Source organism: Myxine glutinosa, chromosome 1 (genome assembly GCF_964187855.1).
Source record: "Myxine glutinosa chromosome 1, kmMyxGlut1.1, whole genome shotgun sequence".
In the NCBI taxonomy this organism is placed as follows: Eukaryota; Metazoa; Chordata; class Myxini; order Myxiniformes; family Myxinidae; genus Myxine; species Myxine glutinosa.
This window is the reverse complement of record NC_136261.1, coordinates 256,098,872-256,121,371: the sequence shown is the minus strand read 5'-3', so window position 1 is coordinate 256,121,371 and position 22,500 is coordinate 256,098,872. Positions and strand designations below refer to the sequence as shown.

The 22,500-nt window shown below is 45.9% G+C and overlaps 1 protein-coding gene across 6 annotated transcripts in view; it reads right to left on the bottom strand.

Annotated features, from left to right (window-relative positions):
- Positions 1–22,500, bottom strand: part of LOC137436619 (transmembrane protein 121-like) — a 188,574-nt gene that overhangs the window by 40,221 nt on the left and 125,853 nt on the right. Inside the window, exon 1 of one of the 6 annotated variants that reach the window (XM_078786153.1) lies at positions 8,541–8,676. The exons of the other annotated variants lie outside the window; for them this stretch is intronic. The gene's annotated coding sequence lies outside the window, so the exon portion shown is untranslated. Of the gene's footprint in view, positions 1–8,540; positions 8,677–22,500 lie in introns of those variants that run through there. 6 annotated transcript variants of the gene reach the window in all.

Below are 22,500 nucleotides of genomic sequence, written 5' to 3'. Positions count from 1 at the left end.
TTTTTTAAATAAAACACGAGGTTCAATTTAAAGGTATTCAAAGTGTTATAATGGCTGCTTGTTTTACTTTATCAAAGGTTAATAAAAGTGGAAATAAACACATGAAGAAAAATAATCCATCTTTATTTGGAGTATCAGCTGAGCTATCGTGTCACCCACCGGCGGAGTTTTGGGGGGGGGGGGCAGCTGGAGCAATGCCCCCACCTTTAATTTTTTTCAGTAGTTTACAATATAGATAAAAACGTCACGTATTTAAACGTGAGTAACCATAATGAATGTAAACTGTATTTGTGATTTCAAGTACACTGTAACTACACTAACAAACGGTAATTTTGGATGTCAGACCTAGCTGCTCATTATTAATATTAAGCCCTTGCCCCCTGCCCCCCCCCCTCCCAAATGGAGGAGTCAAACTACGCCTTTGTCACCGTTGTTTTGCTAATGGTAGTTCTCCACCTAAGTCGTGATCACAACTACATGGTTGAGGCTCGTAGATGAGCAAATGACAGTCTGAAAGGGATTTGACTGATAAAAAGGCCAGAATGGAGCAAGTGGACATTCGACATACAAACATAAAAGAAAAGGCAAGTGTGGTAGATACTAACTGTAATAAAGATCTCCATGAAGTGGAAATTGGACACCGCCTGATAAAGCAGTGGGTGAAGAAGCATGGCGGGATGCAGATAGGTGGTTAAAGAGGCACAACAACACAGGGACAATAACATTTTGTATGGTTAATGATTTTCATAAATGATATTTGTTATGCCATTGATCTTTGTAATTGTATTCCTTCTACTTTCATCCCCGAGTGATCACAGTTGTGATTTATCTACAGTCGACCTTCATCTCAGGCCAGCAGCCTTGAACCCCATATCTCATGCAAACACATGCTGTTTACAAAAATAATACACGAAAGACTATGTCAGGCTGGTGCACGCAAGGCTGAGCTGAGGTTTACCCACGTCCTCATTTCTTCTGATCAATGGGAATTGGTGGTCGTTTCTCTGGCATTGGCACCTCAAGAGTGAAGATAAAGTGCAATATTTCATACTCGGCCAGGCATGGCACGGACATCAAACAACCTTGTAGGCATTAAATGTCTTTACAAGTGACTGCTTGACACCGGCCTTGCAATCTTTGTTTGGGTAATCGTGAGAAAATGAGACCAATTTCGAAGAATAATCATGCAAAGAAAGTGCACCAATTCCCTTTCAACATTCTTTTTGTCTTTCTGAATATCTTAGGAATTCAAGTGATGTTGAACATATCAGGTAGTTTGTTGTTCTTTAAATAAACTTGTAACAAGCAAAACACAATTAGAATCCAGCTCTCTGGTCCATTGTGACTGTTTGATATCATCACCCTTGCACCTCTAATCTACTGAAGATAGTGCTAATTATACAACTATCAGCAATCATTCTCCCATGGTCCTTCACACGATGCCCTAATCTTTTTGAAAGATACTGTGGGATATTTGAGTCGATAACCTAAATTCAGGAAAACATCCGGATTGAAGAAGGGCTGTTTATGTTTAAATCTGACCCTGTGGATAATGCAATTTAGACTATACAATCTAGTGACAGACATGCTACTGAAATCGATGTATTGGTGCCCATAAAGGTTCTGTTAATTTTGCCTCTTATAAATAAATAAAATCGTATGAAAAAGTCTTAATTTTCAAGGATTAATTAAGAAAAAGCTTTAGAAAAAAAGTATTAATCAAGAAAAAGAAAGGATGAAAAAATGGTTAATAAAGAAAAAAACTATCAACTAGAACGGTACTCAGTAGAGCGCATACCTCCGCCAGTCTGAACAGTTTAAGTTTTATATCCCACTGATAGGTTGGATCTGGATTCGGACCTGAACCAAAATCTAATTGGCTTGTTCTTGTCACTTAACCAACTCATTCACCATGTTTTACCGTAAGTCATACACAACTTTTTGAAATATCATCTATCTGTATACAGTATATATAAAAAAGTGTTTGTTTGTTTGTTTGTTTGTTTGTCTGCGCGCGCTAATCTCCTGAACGGTGAAAGATAGGAGGAAACCTCTAAAACAAAAAATGTCGGGACTGGCCCCGGGAAGGTTATAGGCTAGGTGGCGTGGCCGGTCGAGGCCACCTTGGCCTGGCTGGGCCCATTTCGCAATTAAAAGCTGAACTGAATTATAGTAGTCAATCTTCTACGGCCTCGAGTAAAAGCTGAATTATAGTAGTAAATTCATTCAAAAAGAACTAAAAATGTCGGAACGGGCCCCAGGAAGGTTATACGCCAGGTGGTAAGGCCGGTCGAGGCCGCTTCGGCCGGGCTGGGCCCATTTCGCAATTGAACGTTGAGCTGAATTATAGTAGTCAATCTTCTACGGCCTCGAGTAAAAGCTGAATTATAGTAGTAAATTCATTCAAAAAGAACCCGGGCAACGCCGGGTGCTTTCGGCTAGTGCTATATAAGAAATTATCAGATCCGGATTAGAATGTTCACCAAAATCTAAGCATTTCGTCCTCCTTACATCCCAACCTCTCCTCCAAATTGTCGGAATCCAGCCACGACTTTTTGAGATCCTGTTCACAAACAGACGGGTGAAAACATAACCTCCATCCACCTTCAGTGGCGGAAGTAAAAAGATAAAAGAAAAGTCAATATTCTTCACGGAATTTTTTTAAACTCGTCCAATAAAGGATAGCTCTTGACTTGGTGTGTGCAAATAGTGTTTCATGGCAAGTGACTCCTAAAGTAATGAAATTCAAGTAGATTCCATTATCGTACTAAAATACACAAATAGGTGTCTGTCTGATTTTTGATCACAATACATTCGGTTGTTATAGTATGGCAGATCGGTGAAATATTGGGGAGAATTGTAACTGATGATATAAGCACGAGAGTTGGCACACAGTTAGAGCATGCCCTAAGGAAGATATTTGGCTATAGGGTCATCGCAGATTTGTCCTGTGACAACAATGACGGCCATTTTTCAAAATGGCCTCCATTGTTTGTTATTTTACATATATTTGGTACATTACTGTGTATAAACTGTTGTTGTGGTCATACAAGCTTGACATTTGGCACATAATTAAAGACCCATAACTATAGGGTTATCATATATTTGTCCTGTGACAACAATGTTTTTAAAATGGCCGCCATTTATATGGTATATTATGGTATATGGTATATGGTATATTAATTTGTATAAACTGTTGTTTGAATCATACAAGCATGGTATTTGGTACACAGTTAAATATTCTGATTATTAGAGTCATCACAGATGTGTCCAATAAAAATGGCGCCCAATTTTTAGTACGGCAGATAGGTGAAATATTTGGGAGAATTGTGCCTTTGATGATACAAGCACGAGAGTTGGCACACAGAGTATGCCCTAAGGAAGATATTTGGCTATAGGGCCATCGCAGATTTGTCCTGTGACGACAATGGCGGCCATTTTTAAAAAAAGGACAAATCTGCGATGGCCCTATAGCCAAATATCTTTCTCAGGACATACTCTGACTGTGTGCCAAATGCCATGCTTGTATCATCAAAGGCACAATTCCTGCACCTATCTGCCATACTATTACCTATCCAATCTCAACCAAACTTGACAGGGAGACTAAGGATTACATGATGGAGTTTGCAGCGATTTAGCAACCCCCCCCCCCCCTCCCCTGCCCCCACCCCAAGGGGATTTTCCCCATCAAGGGGGTTGCGTGTTGAGGTGTATATCTGTGTTGAGATAGCTTTATCGTGGCGTTTTTCCAAAGCCGCTTCTAATAACAAAAGTAACAACAACACAAAATAGAACAGCTTAATATTAATGTCATTACAAAACAATATTAACACTAATAATATCTCCTCCTCAAGGGGTGTTTCCTCCTTGAACAAACGCCATGTTAGCGTGTATAAACATCTTATCGTGGCATTTTCGTGGGGGCAACGGCCTCCACCAGAAATAAAAATATTATAAACTACAAACACAGATGATTACATTTTGAAACCTTTGCTATTGCTGTTTAACACTAAACTGAAAGGGAGGATCAGACCCAGGTATGTTCAGTTACGAAGCAGCGCTAATGCTTGCCAAGCCAGCCATTCCTTATCAACGGTTTTGAATGGAGTTCTTGCTCAAATGCTTAACCCACTCGGTGAGCGCTCTACAAGAAACTTGGTAAATGAACACCACTCCCGATGCTCTTGAGGCCCGATCCTAAATCTACTGTAATCTATATACCGCAAAGAGAATGACCCTTCCTGCCACTCCTGCAGCAAATGGGTGAACGAGCAACATAAAATGCATTCGTTTCCACAAAGTAATGGCGATGGCCCTATAGCCTGTGTTGAAGACAAATATCTGCAACTTTCTTTACAGAAATCACAAAGGAAGCTACTCATTCCCGGCACCAATCAAGTTGACCCTTAATAATTATCAAACACCAGTTATTAACCGACATCGTTTCCATTCAGTCCCTCAAGTGTGCAGCTCAGTCCATACTCATGTTGAGCCTGTGTCAAACACTAATCCTTTCTAGTCAGTGTAACACCGCTTCTCTCTGTTTGTCAATCCCATGTCTAATAATTTTTTTACTATCACCCTATCATCCACCGGTGGAGTTGGGGGGAGGGGGATAGGGGAGGGTGCAATGCCCCCACCGTTATTTTTTCAGTAGTTTACAATCAAGATAAAACATCCCGTATTTTAACGTGAGTAACCATAATGAACATAAACTGTATTTGTGATTTCACATACACTGTAAATACACTAACAAACGGTAATTTTGGAAGTCAGACCTAGCTATTATTGATATTAAGTCCTTGCCCCCCCAAATGGAGAAATCAAACTAAACTATGCCTATGCTACCATCAGTAGCTACATACAACTCACATTATTTTGTTCAGCTTTTTATGATTTCTCAGTGGGGCAAATGGCTACCAGAATGCCCAAGAGATACGCACAGTAGCACCTAAGGCGAAGCTGTCTAGACCCAGCTGTAAACGGGCATTCCAGTGTTTCACATGCAGGTTGATTTCATCAATGTGTGTGCCGTCCCTTGGATGGACGTTAAATTGGGGGTCCCGTTTGCTACAATTAGTTTGTGGACGTTAAAACCCCCAGTGTCCTTCACGAACAGTAGGGGAGCTATCACCGGCACCATCGCCAATTCCAAATTCCTGCTCTACTGCTGAGAAGGCAACGGCAAACCACCCAGTATAACATAACCCTTGCCAAGAAACTGCTTTGGCAGCACCAATGCTCTGTAGTAGAGTTTGGTACACAGAATCAGAACAGTGGGGAATCTGTAACAGGTATTGCTAGATACAATATTGAACATGATTTGTCTGCTCCACCAATACCAAAGTGTTTGTGGGAAATAAATCTTGCACACAGTCTAATCATCTCAGCATGTGCAGTATTAAACCAATTCGAGTACTTTCCCACGCTGAGTAGCTCAATATATAGTAAATATATTTTTTACTAATTATATATATATATATATAATGTTTTTAAATTTATATATATATATATATATATATATATATATATATATATATATATATATATATATATATATATATATATATATATATAAACCACCTTTAGAGGCCATTTTTCCCTGCAAGCGGGGGTTGGGCTTTTTCGGGGACCGTGGTTGTTGTTGTTTTTTGGTCCCCTTTTTGAAGCAATGTTTTACGGCCGGATGCCCTTCCGGCCGCCAACCCTTTTTGTCGCCTTTTTACGACAACCAGGGAATTACCAATGAACTGGTACTCAATTTGCCGACCTCGGAAGGATGACAGGCTGAGTCAACCCCCCTGGCGTTAATACAGCGATCGACCGGGATTCGAACCCAGGATCCTAAGCTGGCACCCTAGCCGCTAGCCCAACACCAGGCATATATATATATATATATATATATATATATATATATATATATATATATATATATATATATATATATATATATATATATATATATATGTCTTCAAATTTATATATATATATAATGTCTTTAAATTTATATATATATATAATGTCTTTAAATTTTTATATATATATATATATATACAGACTTGGCATTTAATATGGAATATTTATTTTTTCTTGACTTGGGTTTACTTTCTGAACTCAGTGTATCAATCTGGTGAGTTTCTTTTAGGCTTCGGTGATTTCTTTGTTAAAAGAACCATGTCACTGATTGTCTGTCACAGCAAGAAGTCAATAACAGGATTATATCACAAGTGGCGTGACAAAATGTACGGACAGGTACATTTGACGATTGGCTTCACAATCGGGTATATAAGGGTTGTTGCATTCTGTATTAGTGGAAAATAACTGCTGCACGTCTACAAAAGTTATTTCCGCTTCCTCTGGAGATGGTCCGTCAACTCGACAATGCTGTTTGTCATGGAGTGGTGGCTTTACGAAATTCCGGCATGAAACAGCGTGCTATTGTTCGGCAGTATGGCATCACTCAAGGTCAGGTGTCAACGATCCTGAAACGAAATGCTCAGAGGGGTGTCCCTACTCCAATACCGAGGCCAGGACGTCCCCGCAGAACCACAGGGATGGATGATCGCCAGCTGCACCAGTTAGTCCGCAATGGCCGTACCAAGTCAGCTAATCGGCTTAGGGCTGAGTGGCAGCAACTGACAAATGTGCCTGTATCCAGAAGTCTAGCCAACCAACGACTGGTTCAAGCAGGCTATCAGGCCAAGCATGCCCTGACAAAGCCACGCCTGACCAGCCAACACCACCAGCGCCGATTGCAGTGGGCCAGAGAGCACCGTCAATGGCAGCCAGGACACTGGAATCACGTGATCTTCAGTGACGAGTCTAGATTTCTGGTCTATCGTCAAGATGGCCGCGTCAGAGTGCACAGACAAGTGCATGAAGCCTACAATGAAGATTGTGTAGTGACAAGAGTCCAAGCTGGAGGTGGTGGGGTGACCATTTGGGCTGCTTTTCATGCAGGTGGCAAAACTGACCTGGTTGTTCTGAATGGAAACCTGAACCAGTTCAAGTACAGGGCCATTCTGGAAGAAACATTGCTTCCATTAGTTCATGCAGCCTTTCGAGGAAACTTTGTCTTCCAAGATGACAATGCACTCATCGTGCTCGCATGATCCAACACTTTCTTGCTGACCGTGGTGAAGAGCATATGGAGTGGCCTGCCATGTCCCCGGATATGAATCCGATAGAGAACTTGTGGGCAGAATTAACGCGTCAAATCGACAACTTGGACCAGCAGCCCACCTCTGTGCATGAATTACAGCAGGCTATTGTCACTGCATGGCAAGCGATTCCTGTCCAAACCTTGGCAAATCTCGTGAACAGCATGCCTCAACGTGTACGTGCTCTCCTGAATGCTCGTGGGGGTTACCCGAAGTACTGAACTGTCATTTTACTGTCTGTAATCCCAGTCGTAATTTAACTTTTGTTTTTGTTAAAAAAATTTTTGGCTAATGTGCAAAATAAAGAGATACATCTGGAAAACGTACAGAAGTTTAACACAGTACTGTCCGTGAATTGAGTTCGATATCAGTTTACATCACTTTCAAGGATCAATTTATTTGCTTCGAAATGTCAAATGTGGTTTTTGTTTCTTTTAAAGGTCACATTAACAAAATATAAAATAATTTCAACTTAATTCCAATGAACTTTTGGTTCTAAGTCATCTTGAAAAGTAAGTTCACCCCCACAAAAAAAATATTCCATATTAAATGCCAAGTCTGTATATATAATGTTTTTAAATTTTTATATGTATGTATATATATATATATAATGTTTTAAAATTTATATATAGATATTGTTGCGGATATGAGGATGGCATTTTTTTTATTGTATTGTATTGGAAATGGTGATGAACATTGTTTGGATATGGCCCCTCCTGCCTCCGGAGTTGTGTAAAGATAAAAAGGGCGTCTCGGTAGTTAATTCCATAAACACCACATTGCAGGACCCGATAAAACCCTTGTTCAGTAGCTTATATCTTATTATGTGTTTTAGAGTAAGGCCTTGTCTTCCATTAGAATAATACTCCATTGCACCGAGTGAAAAAGAGATAGATTCCCTTCATTCCCATTCCCAAAAACCTCCATTCCCCCTTTCGTCGATTGTCAATTACATCCCCTCCAATTGCCGCCATTGACCACGAGGCAGGGTCGGAGAAGAAAGGCGTGTCTCCACCTCGTCATAGAGGGGAGGAGTGAGCCAGCCCCACTCGACCAACCATGAACAAGGGGTTTGGCTAGAGAGGGCGGAGGAAGAGCGATCGGGAGGTTCGCAAAGGTTGAGGGGCGGGGCCTATATAACCCGCCGGCGGGGCGTTCCCCAAGGAGTTGAGTCCAAGGGAGGAGACGAGAGATAAGTCCGGCAGTTGAGACAAGGAGGGAGGAGACAAGAGCTGGGTCAAAGGAGATGAGCTTTTAAAGAGAGGGAGAGACGAGTACAAGGAAAGAGCTGGGTCGTCAGAGAATTGCGCTTTACTGAGTCCAAAGAAAGAGCTGAGTCGTCAGAGCAGATGCGCTTTTACTGAGACAAGCAGCTCCGACCCGTGACTCCGCGCACACGACAGGCTCGGTGGCATCAGCGGCCGTCGAGGTCCAGCCCGACGTCCCGTGCGGGATCAAGCTCCAGCCAGCTCCGTGCCGTCCTCCCCCTCCAGCCACACACCTCCTTCGAGCAATCCACTCTGCAATTCCCCGCGTGAGTCAGTGTCTTTGTTTGTTCTGTCCTGGGTAGGTAATTAAGCTTGTATAAGGAATTCACTGTGTCACCTGCGTCTCATGTCCCTGTAAATAATCGTGACTGCTCTTTTTGCTTCCGTGTGTAAATAGTAATAAATCCCGTTACTCTTCTGTACGTCTTCTTCCTCTTTGCATTCGGTCGCTTTAGAGTTTTCCCGATTGAGTAGCCGGGGCGCGATACGGCCAACGTTTGGGTTGAATCGGGTTTTAGTCGGGGAATAACTGTTCGGCCGCGGTTACACCACCGCTCGGTCAAATATAACATCTAATCCGCGGTCCGTAACAAATTGGTGTCAAGAGTGTCGGATTCGGACCTGAAGCGTTTAACGCGCTCAAAATTACAAGCAGCTGGAAATTTATTTTGTTTTTAAAGGAAAACCCGAATTTTGAAATCGCGCCATGGCTGGTCAAGGTGACGGGATGCCGGTGGGAGTGATAGACGGGGTGGAATCGACCCAGGACCTCGGGGAAATGTATGTGGAGGAAAGGGAGGAGGAGAAAAATGGCAATGTGGTTGCGGAGGTTTCAGACGCGCAAAATGGCGCTCTCGCGCACGAGGTTACGGGCGCGCAAAATGGCGCCTTTACGCACGCGGTTATAGCGGCACCAAATCTGGCGGCGCCCGTGACCGTAGCAGCACCGGTGAATTGGGACCTCTTTATGATACAAATAAAGGCGCTCATGGTCCAGACAAGTGAAGACCTGAGGGACGAATTGAGGGCTGATAGTGAGCGATTGGAGGGACAAATGGGGAACCAGATGGATGCTCAGAGTGAGCAATTGGGAGTAATGAGGGACGAAGCGAGGGCTCGGAGTGAGCAATTGGGGGGCGAAATGGGGGGCAAAATGGGAGAAATGGGGGAACGGCTAGAAGCTAAATTTGAGGGGTTAGACAACGGGATAAAAGAGGTAAAGAATGGGTTAACGGGGGTGGAAAATAGAATGGCTGCCCAGGAGAATCAGTTAGAAGGGGTGAAAAATGGGTTAATGGGGTTAGAAAATAGGATGGAAGACAAATTGCGGGAAATAGGGGAGCAATCCGCCCGGGAAATCGAACAGATGGGGAACCAGATAGAGGAGGTGAAAATCGGGTTAGAAAGTAAATTGGATGCTCAGAGGGATGAATTGGGACAGATGAGGGTGGCATCTACAAAAGAGATGGAGGAGATGAAAGAGGAGATACGACGAGGTGTAAGTGAGGAGGTCTTGGGGGTACGCGAGGAGGTAAAGCGAGGCGAAAAGCGTATAGAGAAAGAGGTGAGGAATAATATGGCTAGGTTACAGGGGGGCATAGAGGGTCTGACGAAGGGAGTAGAACAGCTGACAGTGGGACAAAAGGAACTAGTGGACCAAGTGGAAAAGAACACGGCAATAATCGGGGGGTTAAAAGCGACACAAAAAGACATTAAAAACGAATTAATAGCGACACAGAAGGAATGTCAGATGGTACATGAGGGGTTGACGAAGAAGTTGGAAGAGGTGACAGAAGTAATGGAGACGAAGGACCGAGAGGTGAGGACGCACATAGAAATGGTTAAAGTGGCGTTAGAGGAAGAGATAGAGGGGGCGCACAGGGAGATGAAGGAGGTAAAGGAAAAATTAGAGGAGGTGGAAGAAGGGGTGAGTGAAATTAAGAAGAGACGGAGGGAAACTAAAAAGGAGATAAGGGAGGAAGTGATGGAGTATGTGCAAGGTCTGTGTTCAAATCAAGATGATGTGCTCACTAACCAAATAAAGAGTTTGCAGGTGGCAGAGGAGGTGCGAAAGAGGAGGTGTGCGAGAATGTCCGACTCTGGGGTGTGTGAGGAAAAAGTGCGCGCCAAGGAGTGAGTGTGCTGTCGAGAGTGAGTCGGTCGTAGCGCGTGTGCGAGGGGGCACATGGAAGCGCGGTGTGGTGAGTGTTACGGAGGAAGTAACGAAAGAGTGTGCGCAAGAGGATGCGCGAGAAAGGTGTGTAACGGACAGGTGCATGGGGAAAGAGTGCGCTGTCAAGAGTGAAGGAGAATGCACGCCTGTGGTGAGAGTTACAGAGGATGTAACGAAAGAGTGTGCGCAAGAGGATGCGCGAGAAAGGTGTGTAACGGACAGGTGCATGGGGAAAGAGTGCGCTGTCGAGAGTAAGGGTGAGTGCACTGTCAAGAGTGGTGGTGAGAGTAGTGCGAGTGACACGGAGCGTGAGTTGGTTGTGACAGGTGAGCGAGGATGTACACCTGGAATGGAAGGATGCACACCTGGAATGGTAGAGCGTGTGTGGGAATGCACACTGGAATTGGTCGTGAGGCACGTGGTTGGGTGTGCGAATGAGAGCACACCTGTGATTGTCACGGAGGAGGTGACCGAGGAGGGGGCGCGAAGAGGTGTGTTGGTGAGGTGTGGGAACAACGAATGTGTGCCAAGGTGTTCGGTGGTCAGGTGTGTGACCAAGTCTGTGAGCGGAATGAGTGTACCTGGGTGTGTAAGAGAAGGTGCAATGACCAAGAGCAGGGAGACGGCTGGGTGTATGAGCAAGAAAGGGGTAGCGTATGCGTGTAAGCATGCAGGTGAGGCATCGACGGTAACCGGGTTAGCGGTTAGAACGACATTTAGCCGAATCGGGCCCTCGGTGCGCGTCGGGCAGCTTCGCGTGCCGCGAGGACCAGCGGGGATCCGAACCACGGCAGGTTCGAAAGGACCGCCGTACGTGATCCACGCTGGGCCGCGTTTGGAACGGCCACGTCCGTGCTCCACTAGGTGGAGCGGGCAGCCCGATAGGAAGGGTCGTCATGGGGACCCCTTTTTGTTGAAGCGTTCCGGCAGGTCGAGATTGGGCCATGGGATGGCTCCGTGCCGAGGTGGTGCGTGGGATCCCGGCCCGGGTAAGCCCCCGTCCCTGCACCGAATGCGGGACGTATCCAGCCGCTGGCACAAAACAACCCGCATTCATTGCTCGGCTTTACGAAGCCGGGCTGTGGAAGTGAATTGGCGCACCGAGAGGCATTAGTAAAGGGACTGTGATGATGGTGATAGTGATAGTGTTTTGATCCAAAATTTAGAAAAGTGAATAGAATTGGCAGTAAATCGAAAATTTTTGATTGGTTGAAATTTGATGTGCAAAATTGGTAGTGGAACGTCCCCGATGTGGTGGGATGGCAACTCTGTCATCCCTCACAGGGGGGGCAAAGGAGCACTAGTTTATGGGGTTGATGGCAGTGAAAACTAGCCCGGGATGGTTAGGATATATCGTGTAGGGATCTAGCGAAGATGACATTAGGTAACGTTAAGGTTTAGTTAGTGACTGATACCTGTAGTGGGGACGCAGGTAGATTAGTGTGGATGATAATGACGTGGGAGCGCAATAGTTTAAAGGGACGACTGGGAAGCGCAAGTTTCAGAGGGGAGTAGTTAGATGAGATGATGCCATGTGCGTGTTGGAGGTGTATAAAAGTGTATTGTGAAAAGTGTGTGGTGAACAGGTGTGATTGCACAGGTGTGCAACTGAACAGGTGGATGGAGCAGTGTTTGAGTGATGGTAATGGTGAGGTGTGTTGTGTTGACCAACTGGTCCAGGAAGAGGAGGAAGGTGCAGGTGGCACCAGGTGTGAGTGCACAGGTGTGCACCAACAGGTGTATGGAATACATGGTTGTGTGGAATACATGGAGTGTGGAATATATGGAGTATTGGAATGGATGGTCGTGGAGTGAGTATGGTGGAAACTGTGGAGTGGAGTGGATGGTGCGAAGGTGTGAATGGGGGAAGAGTGGACCCCCATCACGAATACCCGGGGCGGGTAGTGTAAGTGTTAGGTAGAGGGTATAGGTAAATTGTGGTTGGATATTGGCATCTGTGGTGCGGGTGGAAGAATGATGTTTGGATGGGTGCATTAGTGTTGTGGAAATGGCTGGGCGTGTAGCCTGTTAGTGTGTGTAGTTGGTTTGGGCACTCCACCACTGTGAGGATGTCGGCCAGGTGAGGCCGCAGGTGGGCTCTGGGAGCCGGTAGTTGTGGATGGGGCCCGAGGATCAGGAGGACGGACCCGGGTAGCCCAGTGCCAGAGGGCACCAAGGGGTGACAGAGCCAGGAGGGGCCTTCCCCAATTAGATAGGTTAGGGTGAGGAGCTAGGTAAGCTCGGGTGGCAACTGCAGTGGTGGAGGTGTGCAGGTGGGTAGACCTGCTGGGAGAGCTACACGTCACAGCCCAGAAATTGTGCAAGGGCACCGGGAGATGCATCGGGGGAGTGAGACCCCCAAATTGAGAAGCACCACAGTTTGGTCAATGGGAATTGGTTTTTAGAACCCATGGTGTAAGTTGGCCAATGGATTGGCAGGGAAAGACCCCGGGTAGAGTAAAGTGTGTTAAAGTCATTTAGAGGATAGATAGGATGAAGGATCTCCTTGCACCATCTGCATCCACTCACCTGAGATGACGTACCTCCACACCATGCCAGGTTGTTTTGATTATTTTTTATGTGCAAATGTTTTGGATTGTAAGACGCATCATGACGTGGGTGTGACATTGTGCTTTGATGTTCCATCTCTTCCTCCTTATGAGGATTGATGACGAATTGGGTGATGGCAAATTTTGAAGTAGAGGGATTGTGGAGACGAATTTGGTGTAAGGGGAATATGGGGAGACGTGACAGTAGCGACGAATTTGTAATGTGTAGATTTTGTACATGTGGGGTAAGGGCAAGGGTAGTGTAGGTGACAGGGGGGTGATGTACGGTAGGGACGAGCTTTCTCACTTCGCTCTCCGTATGCATTTCACCTTGCATTGCCTTATTGATATGTACCCTTGTGACCTTACCCCTCGCTCATTTGTCTTTCCCCTTTTGTCTCCCACATGACCTGTGCGCCATTGGGCGCCGAGGGGAGCGTGCGTGAGTCGGCCATTGTGCGCCCGGAACTCTCAGAACCAGCTGTCTGCATCGATGCACCACATGATGGACCCCATGTCTATGGCCGAGCACCACTTCTGGACCCCATGGGTTGGGGCATGGCCCCTCTGCTGGAACCGGCCATGAGGGCCCGAAATCTTGCTGGCGGACCTTGGCCACAGGGCACCGATGCCCCACAGGTGAACCACACGTAGTCGGCCCTGTGGGCCATAAATAAAATAAATAAAAATGGACACGTTGGGTGCATTTCATTTTCAGTTCAAAAAGGCCGCCAGTAAGAAAAGCAAAATGAAGGAAAAGACAACAACTGGAAGAAATAATAATAGCCAGCAGAGGGAGCCGAAGAGCAAGAGATCACCTGCAGGGTTAGGGGTTGTTGATTTATTTTTATTATTGAACATTCATGAACACTGATGAACTGTGGTGACTGCACCGATTGGTGCTTGAGGGTGTTTTGGTGCGTTATAGGTGCTTTCATGGTGCGTCGATGCAGAGCAGACTGTCTCCCCCCCAGAAATAACAATTACAGGTCCTGGGTTAGTCTTGTAAATAAAAGTAGTGTCAATTGTAAATAATGCTCCCCACCGTCAATGTATAGTTTGAAGACCATTCTGCAATTCGGTTAACTGTGGGCGTAAGTCTGTTAGGCAGGGTGCAATGGAGCAGCGGGACACATTTATTTATGTTTTAAAACTGTCGCACTCAGGGTCAGGTTAAAAGTAGAGGGAACTACACCTACGTGTCACACTAAATAAAAGTTGTAGGCCCGGATCGTGCCTAAGAGGAGGAGGGTGCAGTGTTGCGGATATGAGGATGGCATTTTTTAAATTGTATTGTATTGGAAATGGTGATGAACATTGTTTGGATATGGCCCCTCCTGCCTCCGGAGTTGTGTAAAGATAAAAAGGGCGTCTCGGTAGTTAATTCCATAAACACCACATTGCAGGACCTGATAAAACCCTTGTTCAGTAGCTTATATCTTATTATGTGTTTTAGAGTAAGGCCTTGTCTTCCATTAGAATAATACTCCATTGCACCGAGTGAAAAAGAGATAGATTCCCTTCATTCCCATTCCCAAAAACCTCCATTCCCCCTTTCGTCGATTGGCAATTACATCCCCTCCAATTGCCGCCATTGACCACGAGGCAGGGTCAGAGAAGAAAGGCGTGTCTCCACCTCGTCATAGAGGGGAGGAGTGAGCCAGCCCCACTCGACCAACCATGAACAAGGGGTTTGGCTAGAGAGGGCGGAGGAAGAGCGATCGGGGAGGTTCGTAAAGGTTGAGGGGCGGGGCCTATATAACCCGCCGGCGGGGCGTTCCCCAAGGAGTTGAGTCCAAGGGAGGAGACGAGAGATAAGTCCGGCAGTTGAGACAAGGAGGGAGGAGACAAGAGCTGGGTCAAAGGAGATGAGCTTTTAAAGAGACGGAGAGACGAGTACAAGGAAAGAGCTGGGTCGTCAGAGAGTTGCGCTTTACTGAGTCCAAAGAAAGAGCTGAGTCGTCAGAGCAGATGCGCTTTTACTGAGACAAGCAGCTCCGACCCGTGACTCCGCGCACACGACAGGCTCGGTGGCATCAGCGGCTGTCGAGGTCCAGCCCGACGTCCCGTGCGGGATCAAGCTCCAGCCAGCTCCGTGCCGTCCTCCCCCTCCAGCCACACACCTCCTTCCAGCAATCCACTCTGCAATTCCCCGCGTGAGTCAGTGTCTTTGTTTGTTCTGTCCTGGGTAGGTAATTAAGCTTGTATAAGGAATTCACTGTGTCACCTGCGTCTCATGTCCCTGTAAATAATCGTGACTGCTCTTTTTGCTTACGTGTGTAAATAGTAATAAATCCTGTTACTCTTCTGTACGTCTTCTGCCTCTTTGCATTCGGTCGCTTTAGAGTTTTCCCGATTGAGTAGCCGGGGCACGATACGGCCAACGTTTGGGTTGAATCGGGTTTTAGTCGGGGAATAACTGTTCGGCCGCGGTTACACCACCGCTCGGTCAAATATAACATCTAATCCGCGGTCCGTAACAATATATATAATGTTTTTAAATTTATACATACAGTCACGTGAAAAAGTAAGTACACCCCATGTAAAGTTTTGACTTTTTCAACATATTTCAACATACAGCTATTTGATCTTCAATTAAACAGTATCTATAGATAAAGGTGATCTACTTGAACAAAAAACAATGAAGAAATTGACTTTGCAATAATTTATGCAACAAAAAATTAACAGAGATGCCATTTCCTTCTGTGGAAAAAGTAAGTACACCCTTGGCTCTAATAGGTGGTATTGTCCCCTTTGGCAGAAACAACCTCAAGTAAGCGTTTCTTATAACTGTCTGCCAGTCTCTGACATCGACTGGGAGAAATTTTTGCCCACTCCTCCATGCAGAATTCTTTCAGCTGTGCGATGTTTGAGGGGTTTCTTGCATGCACAGCTTGTTTCAAATCCCCCCACGACATCTCGATGGGATTTAGATCCGGGCTTTGACTTGGCAATTCCAGAACCCTCCATTTCTTTCTTTTCAGCCATTCCTTGGTGGATTTACTGGTATGTTTAGGGTCATTGTCATGTTGCAAGGTCCGCCCTCGGTTGAGCTTCAACTTTCCAACAGATGGCCTCACATTATCCTCAAGCACCCTCTGATACAATGAAGAATTCATAGTGGATTCTATGATGGTGAGCTGCCAAGGCCCTGATGCAGCAAAGCTGCCCCAAACCATAATATTTCCACCACCATGCTTTACAGTTGGTATCAGGTTCTTGTGGTCAAATGCTGTCTTTGGCTTTTGCCAAACAGGTCTTCTGGTACTCTGGCCAAATAGCTCTACCTTTGACTCATCTGTCCAGAGCACATTGTTCCAGAAGTGCTGGTCTTTGCCTCGGTGTTCATTGGCAAACTTTAGTCTTGCCCTGGTGTTCTTTCTGGACAGCAAAGGTTTCCTCCTGGCACACCTCCCATGTAGATCAAATTTGTGCAGCCTCTTTCTAATGGTAGACTCGTGCACTTTGACATCAACAGTGGCAAGAGCTACCTGTAGGTCCCGTGATGACATTCTGGGGTTCTTAGAGACTTCTTTCAGCATCTTGCGGTCTGCTCTCGGGCTGAACTTGCTGGGGCGGCCTGGCCTGAACAAGTTGGCAGTTGTTTAGAATCTTCTCCACTTGTAGATGATCTTCCGGACAGTCGAATGATTGATTTCAAATTGTTTGGAGATCTTTTTAAATCCCTTCCCAGACTCGTAGGCATCGATAACCTTCTTTCTGAAGGCCTCAGAGAGCTCTTTTGTTCTAGGCATGGTGACGCCGCACACTTCAGCAACAAAGAGCAAACCAAATTAAATGTCTGAGGTTTAAATAAGACAGGTTCCTCCAAGACCCTCTCTAACGATGTTCTAATCATTTGCACCTGAGCTGGTGCACCTGATTCTAATTTTAAGCGTTTGAAGTAGTGATAAATGTAGGGGTTTACTTACTTTTTCCACATGCGAAATTTGCATTTATGTTTATTTAAATTATACAATGGACTACAAAATGTAAATATTTCATGATATTTGTTATATTATATCACCTTTATCTATCAATATTGTTGAAATGAAATAGCTGTATGTTGAAATATGTTGAAAAAGTCAAAACTTTACATGGGGTGTACTTACTTTTTCACGTGACTGTATATATATAAATAATGTTTTTAAATTTATATATATATTATACATGTGTGGCTGAAATGACGTGCATCTAGCCATGGTAAGATGAAATTCTGCACTTAGAGTTCTGCACACAAGCAATGCGAGCACTGAAACGGTGCCAATTCTTCAACAAGGACTCTTAAGCAAGATATCGACCGTTGCGCTCAACACATTTCTGTTATTCAATAGAAATATCTTCATCATGGTGATTGGCGAAGCTTTGGAATTGCAACAATGAATTTATTTTCTTGTGTGTAGGCGCCGACTATAATGAGCTTTCTACATGTTATGACACTTATGAGGACATAACACACATGTTATGAGGACACTATTGTCCACAAATAAGTTCACACATTTACTACACGCAGTGTTATTGTTGATATTTAAAGGTTTCAAAGGTGGTAAGTTTCTTTTGCGTTTCAGTATAATATATATATATATATATATATATATATATATATATATATATATATATATATATATATATATATATATATGTATATATCTATTATATAAAGCAGTAAAGTATGTTTGTTTGTTTGTTTGTCCTCTTATAACTCGAGAACTACTCATCGCAGAGCAAAACCAAAGGCTATTCGGAATCAGTACGTCTCAGAGCAACTACAGCACACCTTAAAATTAAAAAAACTTCGCGTTTTGAAATTATGACGGTCATCAGCGTATTTCGGAACATTAATTTTTCAACTTCATATTCGGAATCAGTACGTCCCAGAGAAACTTCGTAACGTTAATTTTTCAACTTCATCCGATTGACATGGGACCAACGGCATGTGACAGAGAGTGAAACATACATGCTACATTTATTTGACGACAATGACTTCCGACTTCCGGTTCTGAATGCGGGACCAATGCCATTTGACAGGGAATAAAAAATAAATGCGACATTCAATTGACGACAATGACTTCCGACTTGACTCCCCCCCTCCCCCTCCCCCCCCCCTCCCCTCCCCTTCCCCCTCCCCCCTCCCCTTCCCCCCTCCCCCTCCCCCTCCCTTTCCCCCCTCCCCCTCCCTTTTCCCCCTCCCCCTCCCCCTTCCCCCCCCTACCCCTTCCCCTCTCCCCCTCCCCCTCCCATCCCTCACACTCCCCATCCCCCCCTCTTCTCCCCTCTCCCCTCCCCCTCCCTCTCCCCACCCCCCTCTCCCCCTCCCCCCTCTTCTCCCCTCCCCCCTCTTCTCCCCTCCCCCCCCCCATTCCCCTCTCCTCCCCTTCCCCCTCCCCTCCCCTCCACCGCCCGGCAATGCCGGGTACTTCTGCTGGTATCTATATGTTAATAGTCGTAGATGATTCTGTCTGTTGGACGTCTGTCCGGGGTGTGGCTTACTCGGTTTGCAGAGTAGCTCCACCCATAGATCCACCCATTCTGGGAGAGGCTTCATATAAACAAATATCCACCATTTTATTAACTCGCATAGCTTTGAGGCCTGTTTTGTAGGCCCGTGGTGTCTTCCTCTCTCTCCCAGTTTTATTTCAAATCAAATTCGATATATCATTTCATTTTTCACAGTCGCTAACATAGTTTTAGACTCGGTTGAAAAAAAACGGGAAGAAAATCTGATGAAAGTTTCCGTTTATAGAACGAAATGAATTCTCAAAGGCCTGTAACCTCAAGGCCATTGAGTCTCTCTCACGCCTTATCTCCAATCTAACTCACCATCTGATTTCATTTTTATCGATGGTTTTAGACTCGGTGTCAGCAATAATTGAGAACATTCCACACACGTGGGAAAATGCAGAGATATATTTTTAAAAATCGCGTCATGATGTATCATACACCGCCCAACATGACACCGACGGCAACGTGTCGACATATATTAAAAATTCGCTTTTGCTTTTCCGTTAAGATATATTACTTTTTCGTTTGATGACAGTCGTCACAAAAACGTCAACAATGATGCCGACATATATTTCTTCGTTTTTATTTCATTCAACATTATTAGCCGGAAGTAAAATATGTTTCAGGAAATTACCGAGAGATATTTCTTCATTTTTTAAAATTAGTTATGTGCGCATACACTTAAAATAGGTTTATTTGAAATCTTTAATTTTCCACAATATAATTTACTTGCCATTTATCATTTGATGATTACGAGACACTTCCTCTTGAGGATCGTGACCATTCATGCGCTGCGTGGAAACTTCTATTTCCAAAATGAATGAGACGATCGATGAAGAACACAGACTTGAACAGGATGTAGCAAGAAAACGAATGAGACGGGAGAAAACGAGAGAAACGAGACGGGGAAAATCCGATTGGAGAGGCGAATGAGGGGCGATTGGAGAGGAGAGTGAGGAGCAATTGGAGGGGAGTGTGAGGTGCGATTGGAGAGGAGAGTGAGGAGCGATTGGAGAGGAGTGTGAGGCACGATTGGAGAGGAGAGTGAGGAGCGATTGGAGGGGAGTGTGAGGCACGATTGGAGAGGAGTGTGAGGTGCGATTGGAGAGGAGTGTGAGGCACGATTGGAGAGGAGTGTGAGGCGCGATTGGAGAGGAGTGTGAGGAGCGATTGGAGAGGAGTGTGAGGTGCGATTGGAGAGGAGTGTGAGGCGCCATTGGAGAGGAGTGTGAGGCGCGATTGGAGAGGCGTGTGAGGAACGATTGGAGAGGAGTGTGAGGCGCGATTGGAGAGGAGTGTGAGGCGCCATTGGAGAGGAGTGTGAGGCGCGATTGGAGAGGCGTGTGAGGAACGATTGGAGAGGAGTGTGAGGCGCGATTGGAGAGGAGTGTGAGGCGCGATTGGAGAGGAGTGTGAGGCGCGATTGGAGAGGAGTGTGAGGCGCGATTGGAGAGGAGTGTGAGGCGCAATTGGAGAGGAGTGTGAGTCGCGATTGGAGGGGAGTGTGAGGCGCGATTGGAGAGGAGTGTGAGGCGCGATTGGAGAGGAGTGTGAGGCGCGATTGGAGAGGAGTGTGAGGCGCGATTGGAGAGGAGTGTGAGGCGCGATTGGAGAGGAGTGTGAGGCGTGATTGGAGAGGAGTGTGAGGGATTGGAGAGGTGAGGGATTGGAGAGGAGAGGAATGTGAGGGATTGGAGAGGAGTGTGAGGCACTGGAGAGGAGTGTGAGGGATTGGAGAGGAGTGTGAGGGATTGCAGAGGAGTGTGAGGGATTGGAGAGGAGTGTGAGGGATTGGAGAGGAGTGTGAGGGATTGGAGAGGAGTGTGAGGGATTGGAGAGGTGAGGGATTGGAGAGGAGAGGAATGTGAGGCACGATTGGAGAGGAGTGTGAGGCGCGATTGGAGAGGAGTGTGAGGCGCGATTGGAGATGAGTGTGAGGCGCGATTGGAGATGAGTGTGAGGCGCGATTGGAGATGAGTGTGAGGCGCGATTGGAGATGAGTGTGAGGCGCGATTGGAGAGGAGTGTGAGGCGCGATTGGAGAGGAGTGTGAGGGATTGGAGAGGAGAGGGATTGGAGAGGCGTGTGAGGGATTGGAGAGGCGTGTGAGGGATTGGAGAGGAGTGTGAGGGATTGGAGAGGTGAGGGAGAGGAGAGGAATGTGAGGGATTGGAGAGGAGAGGAGTGCTAGGCGGAGAGAGGAGAGTGTCAGGTGGAGAGAGGAGAGTGTCAGGTGGAGAGAGGAGAGTGTCACTGTCAGGTGGAGAGAGGAGAGTGTCACTGTCAGGTGGAGAGAGGAGAGTGTTACTGTCAGGTGGAGAGAGGAGAGTGTCAGGTGGAGAGGAGTGAGGGGTCACATATTATGTGAAATAAATTGTGCTCATTCCACCATTTCTGGATCTGATGAATTGCCAGTAACCATTTTGTAAAAATGAATGTGCAGCATCTAACTCAATATGTCGAAATGTCACACACGTCCATGCCCGTGGGATTCCCACGGGTGACCCCAGGGCCGATTGGAGCAGAGAGTGAGGGCCGATTGGAGCGGAGAGTGAGGGACGATTGGAGCGGAGAGTGAGGGCCGATTGGAGCGGAGAGGAGTGTGAGGAGGGATTGGAGAGGGGTGTGAGGAGGTATTGGAGAGGAGTGTGAAGAGGTATTGGAGAGGAGTGTGAGGAGGTATTGGAGAGGAGTGTGAGGAGGTATTGGAGAGGAGTGTGAGGAGGTATTGGTGAGGAGGTATTGGATAGGAGTGTGAGGAGGTATTTGAGAGGTGTGTGAGGAGGTATTTGAGAGGAGTGTGAGGAGGTATTGGAGAGGAGTGTGGGGAGGTATTGGAGAGGAGTGTGAGGAGGTGTTGGAGAGGAGCGAGGGGTTGGAGAGTGAGGGGCGATTGGAGAGGAGAGTGAGGAGCGATTGGAGTGGAGAGTGAGGCGCGATTGGAGAGGCGTATGAGGAATTGAAGACGAGTGTGAGGGATTTGAGAGGAGTGAGGGATTGGAGAGGAGTGTGAGGGATTGGAGTGTGTGGGAGAGGAGTGTGAGGGATTGGAGAGGAGTGTGAGGGGTTGCAGAGGAGTGTGAGGAGGTATTGGAGAGGAGTGTGGGGAGGTATTGGAGAGGAGTGTGAGGAGGTATTGGAGAGGAGTGTGAGGAGGTATTGGAGAGGAGTGTGAGGAGGTATTGGAGAGGAGTGAGGAGGTATTGGAGAGGAGTGTGAGGAGGAATTGGAGAGGGGTGTGAGGAGGTATTGGAGAGGAGTGTGAGGAGGTATTGGAGAGGTGTGTGAGGAGGTATTGGAGAGGAGTGTGAGGAGGTATTGGAGAGGAGTGTGAGGAGGTATTGGAGAGGAGTGTGAGGAGAAGTGGGATTGGAGAGGAGTGTGAGGAGGAGTGGGATTGGTGATGCATGAGGGTGGAGAGAGGAGAGTGTCAGGTGGAGAGAGGAGAGTGTCAGGTGGAGAGGAGTGAGGGGTCACATATTATGTGAAATAAATAAATTGTGTTAATTCCACCATTTCTGGATCTGATGATTTGCCAGTAACCATTTTGTAAAAATGAATGTGCAGCATCTAACTCAATATGTCGAAATGCCACACACGTCCATGCCTGTTAGTAAGGGCATTTTATGAGATATTTCACAAATCTGTTAACTAAATTGTTACCAAAAAATTTCTTCACCAATATGTTTGTAAAGGTGTGTAATAACATGTGTTAAAATGTTGAAGTTCAACTCCCGTGGGAAACCCAGAAAAAAAGCTGTTGAATTCGGGTACCGAAAGATTATTTTCGAGAATTTTTTTTTTTTTCAATCGACCCTTAAGTAACTTATGAGGGGTCAAATAAGGGTT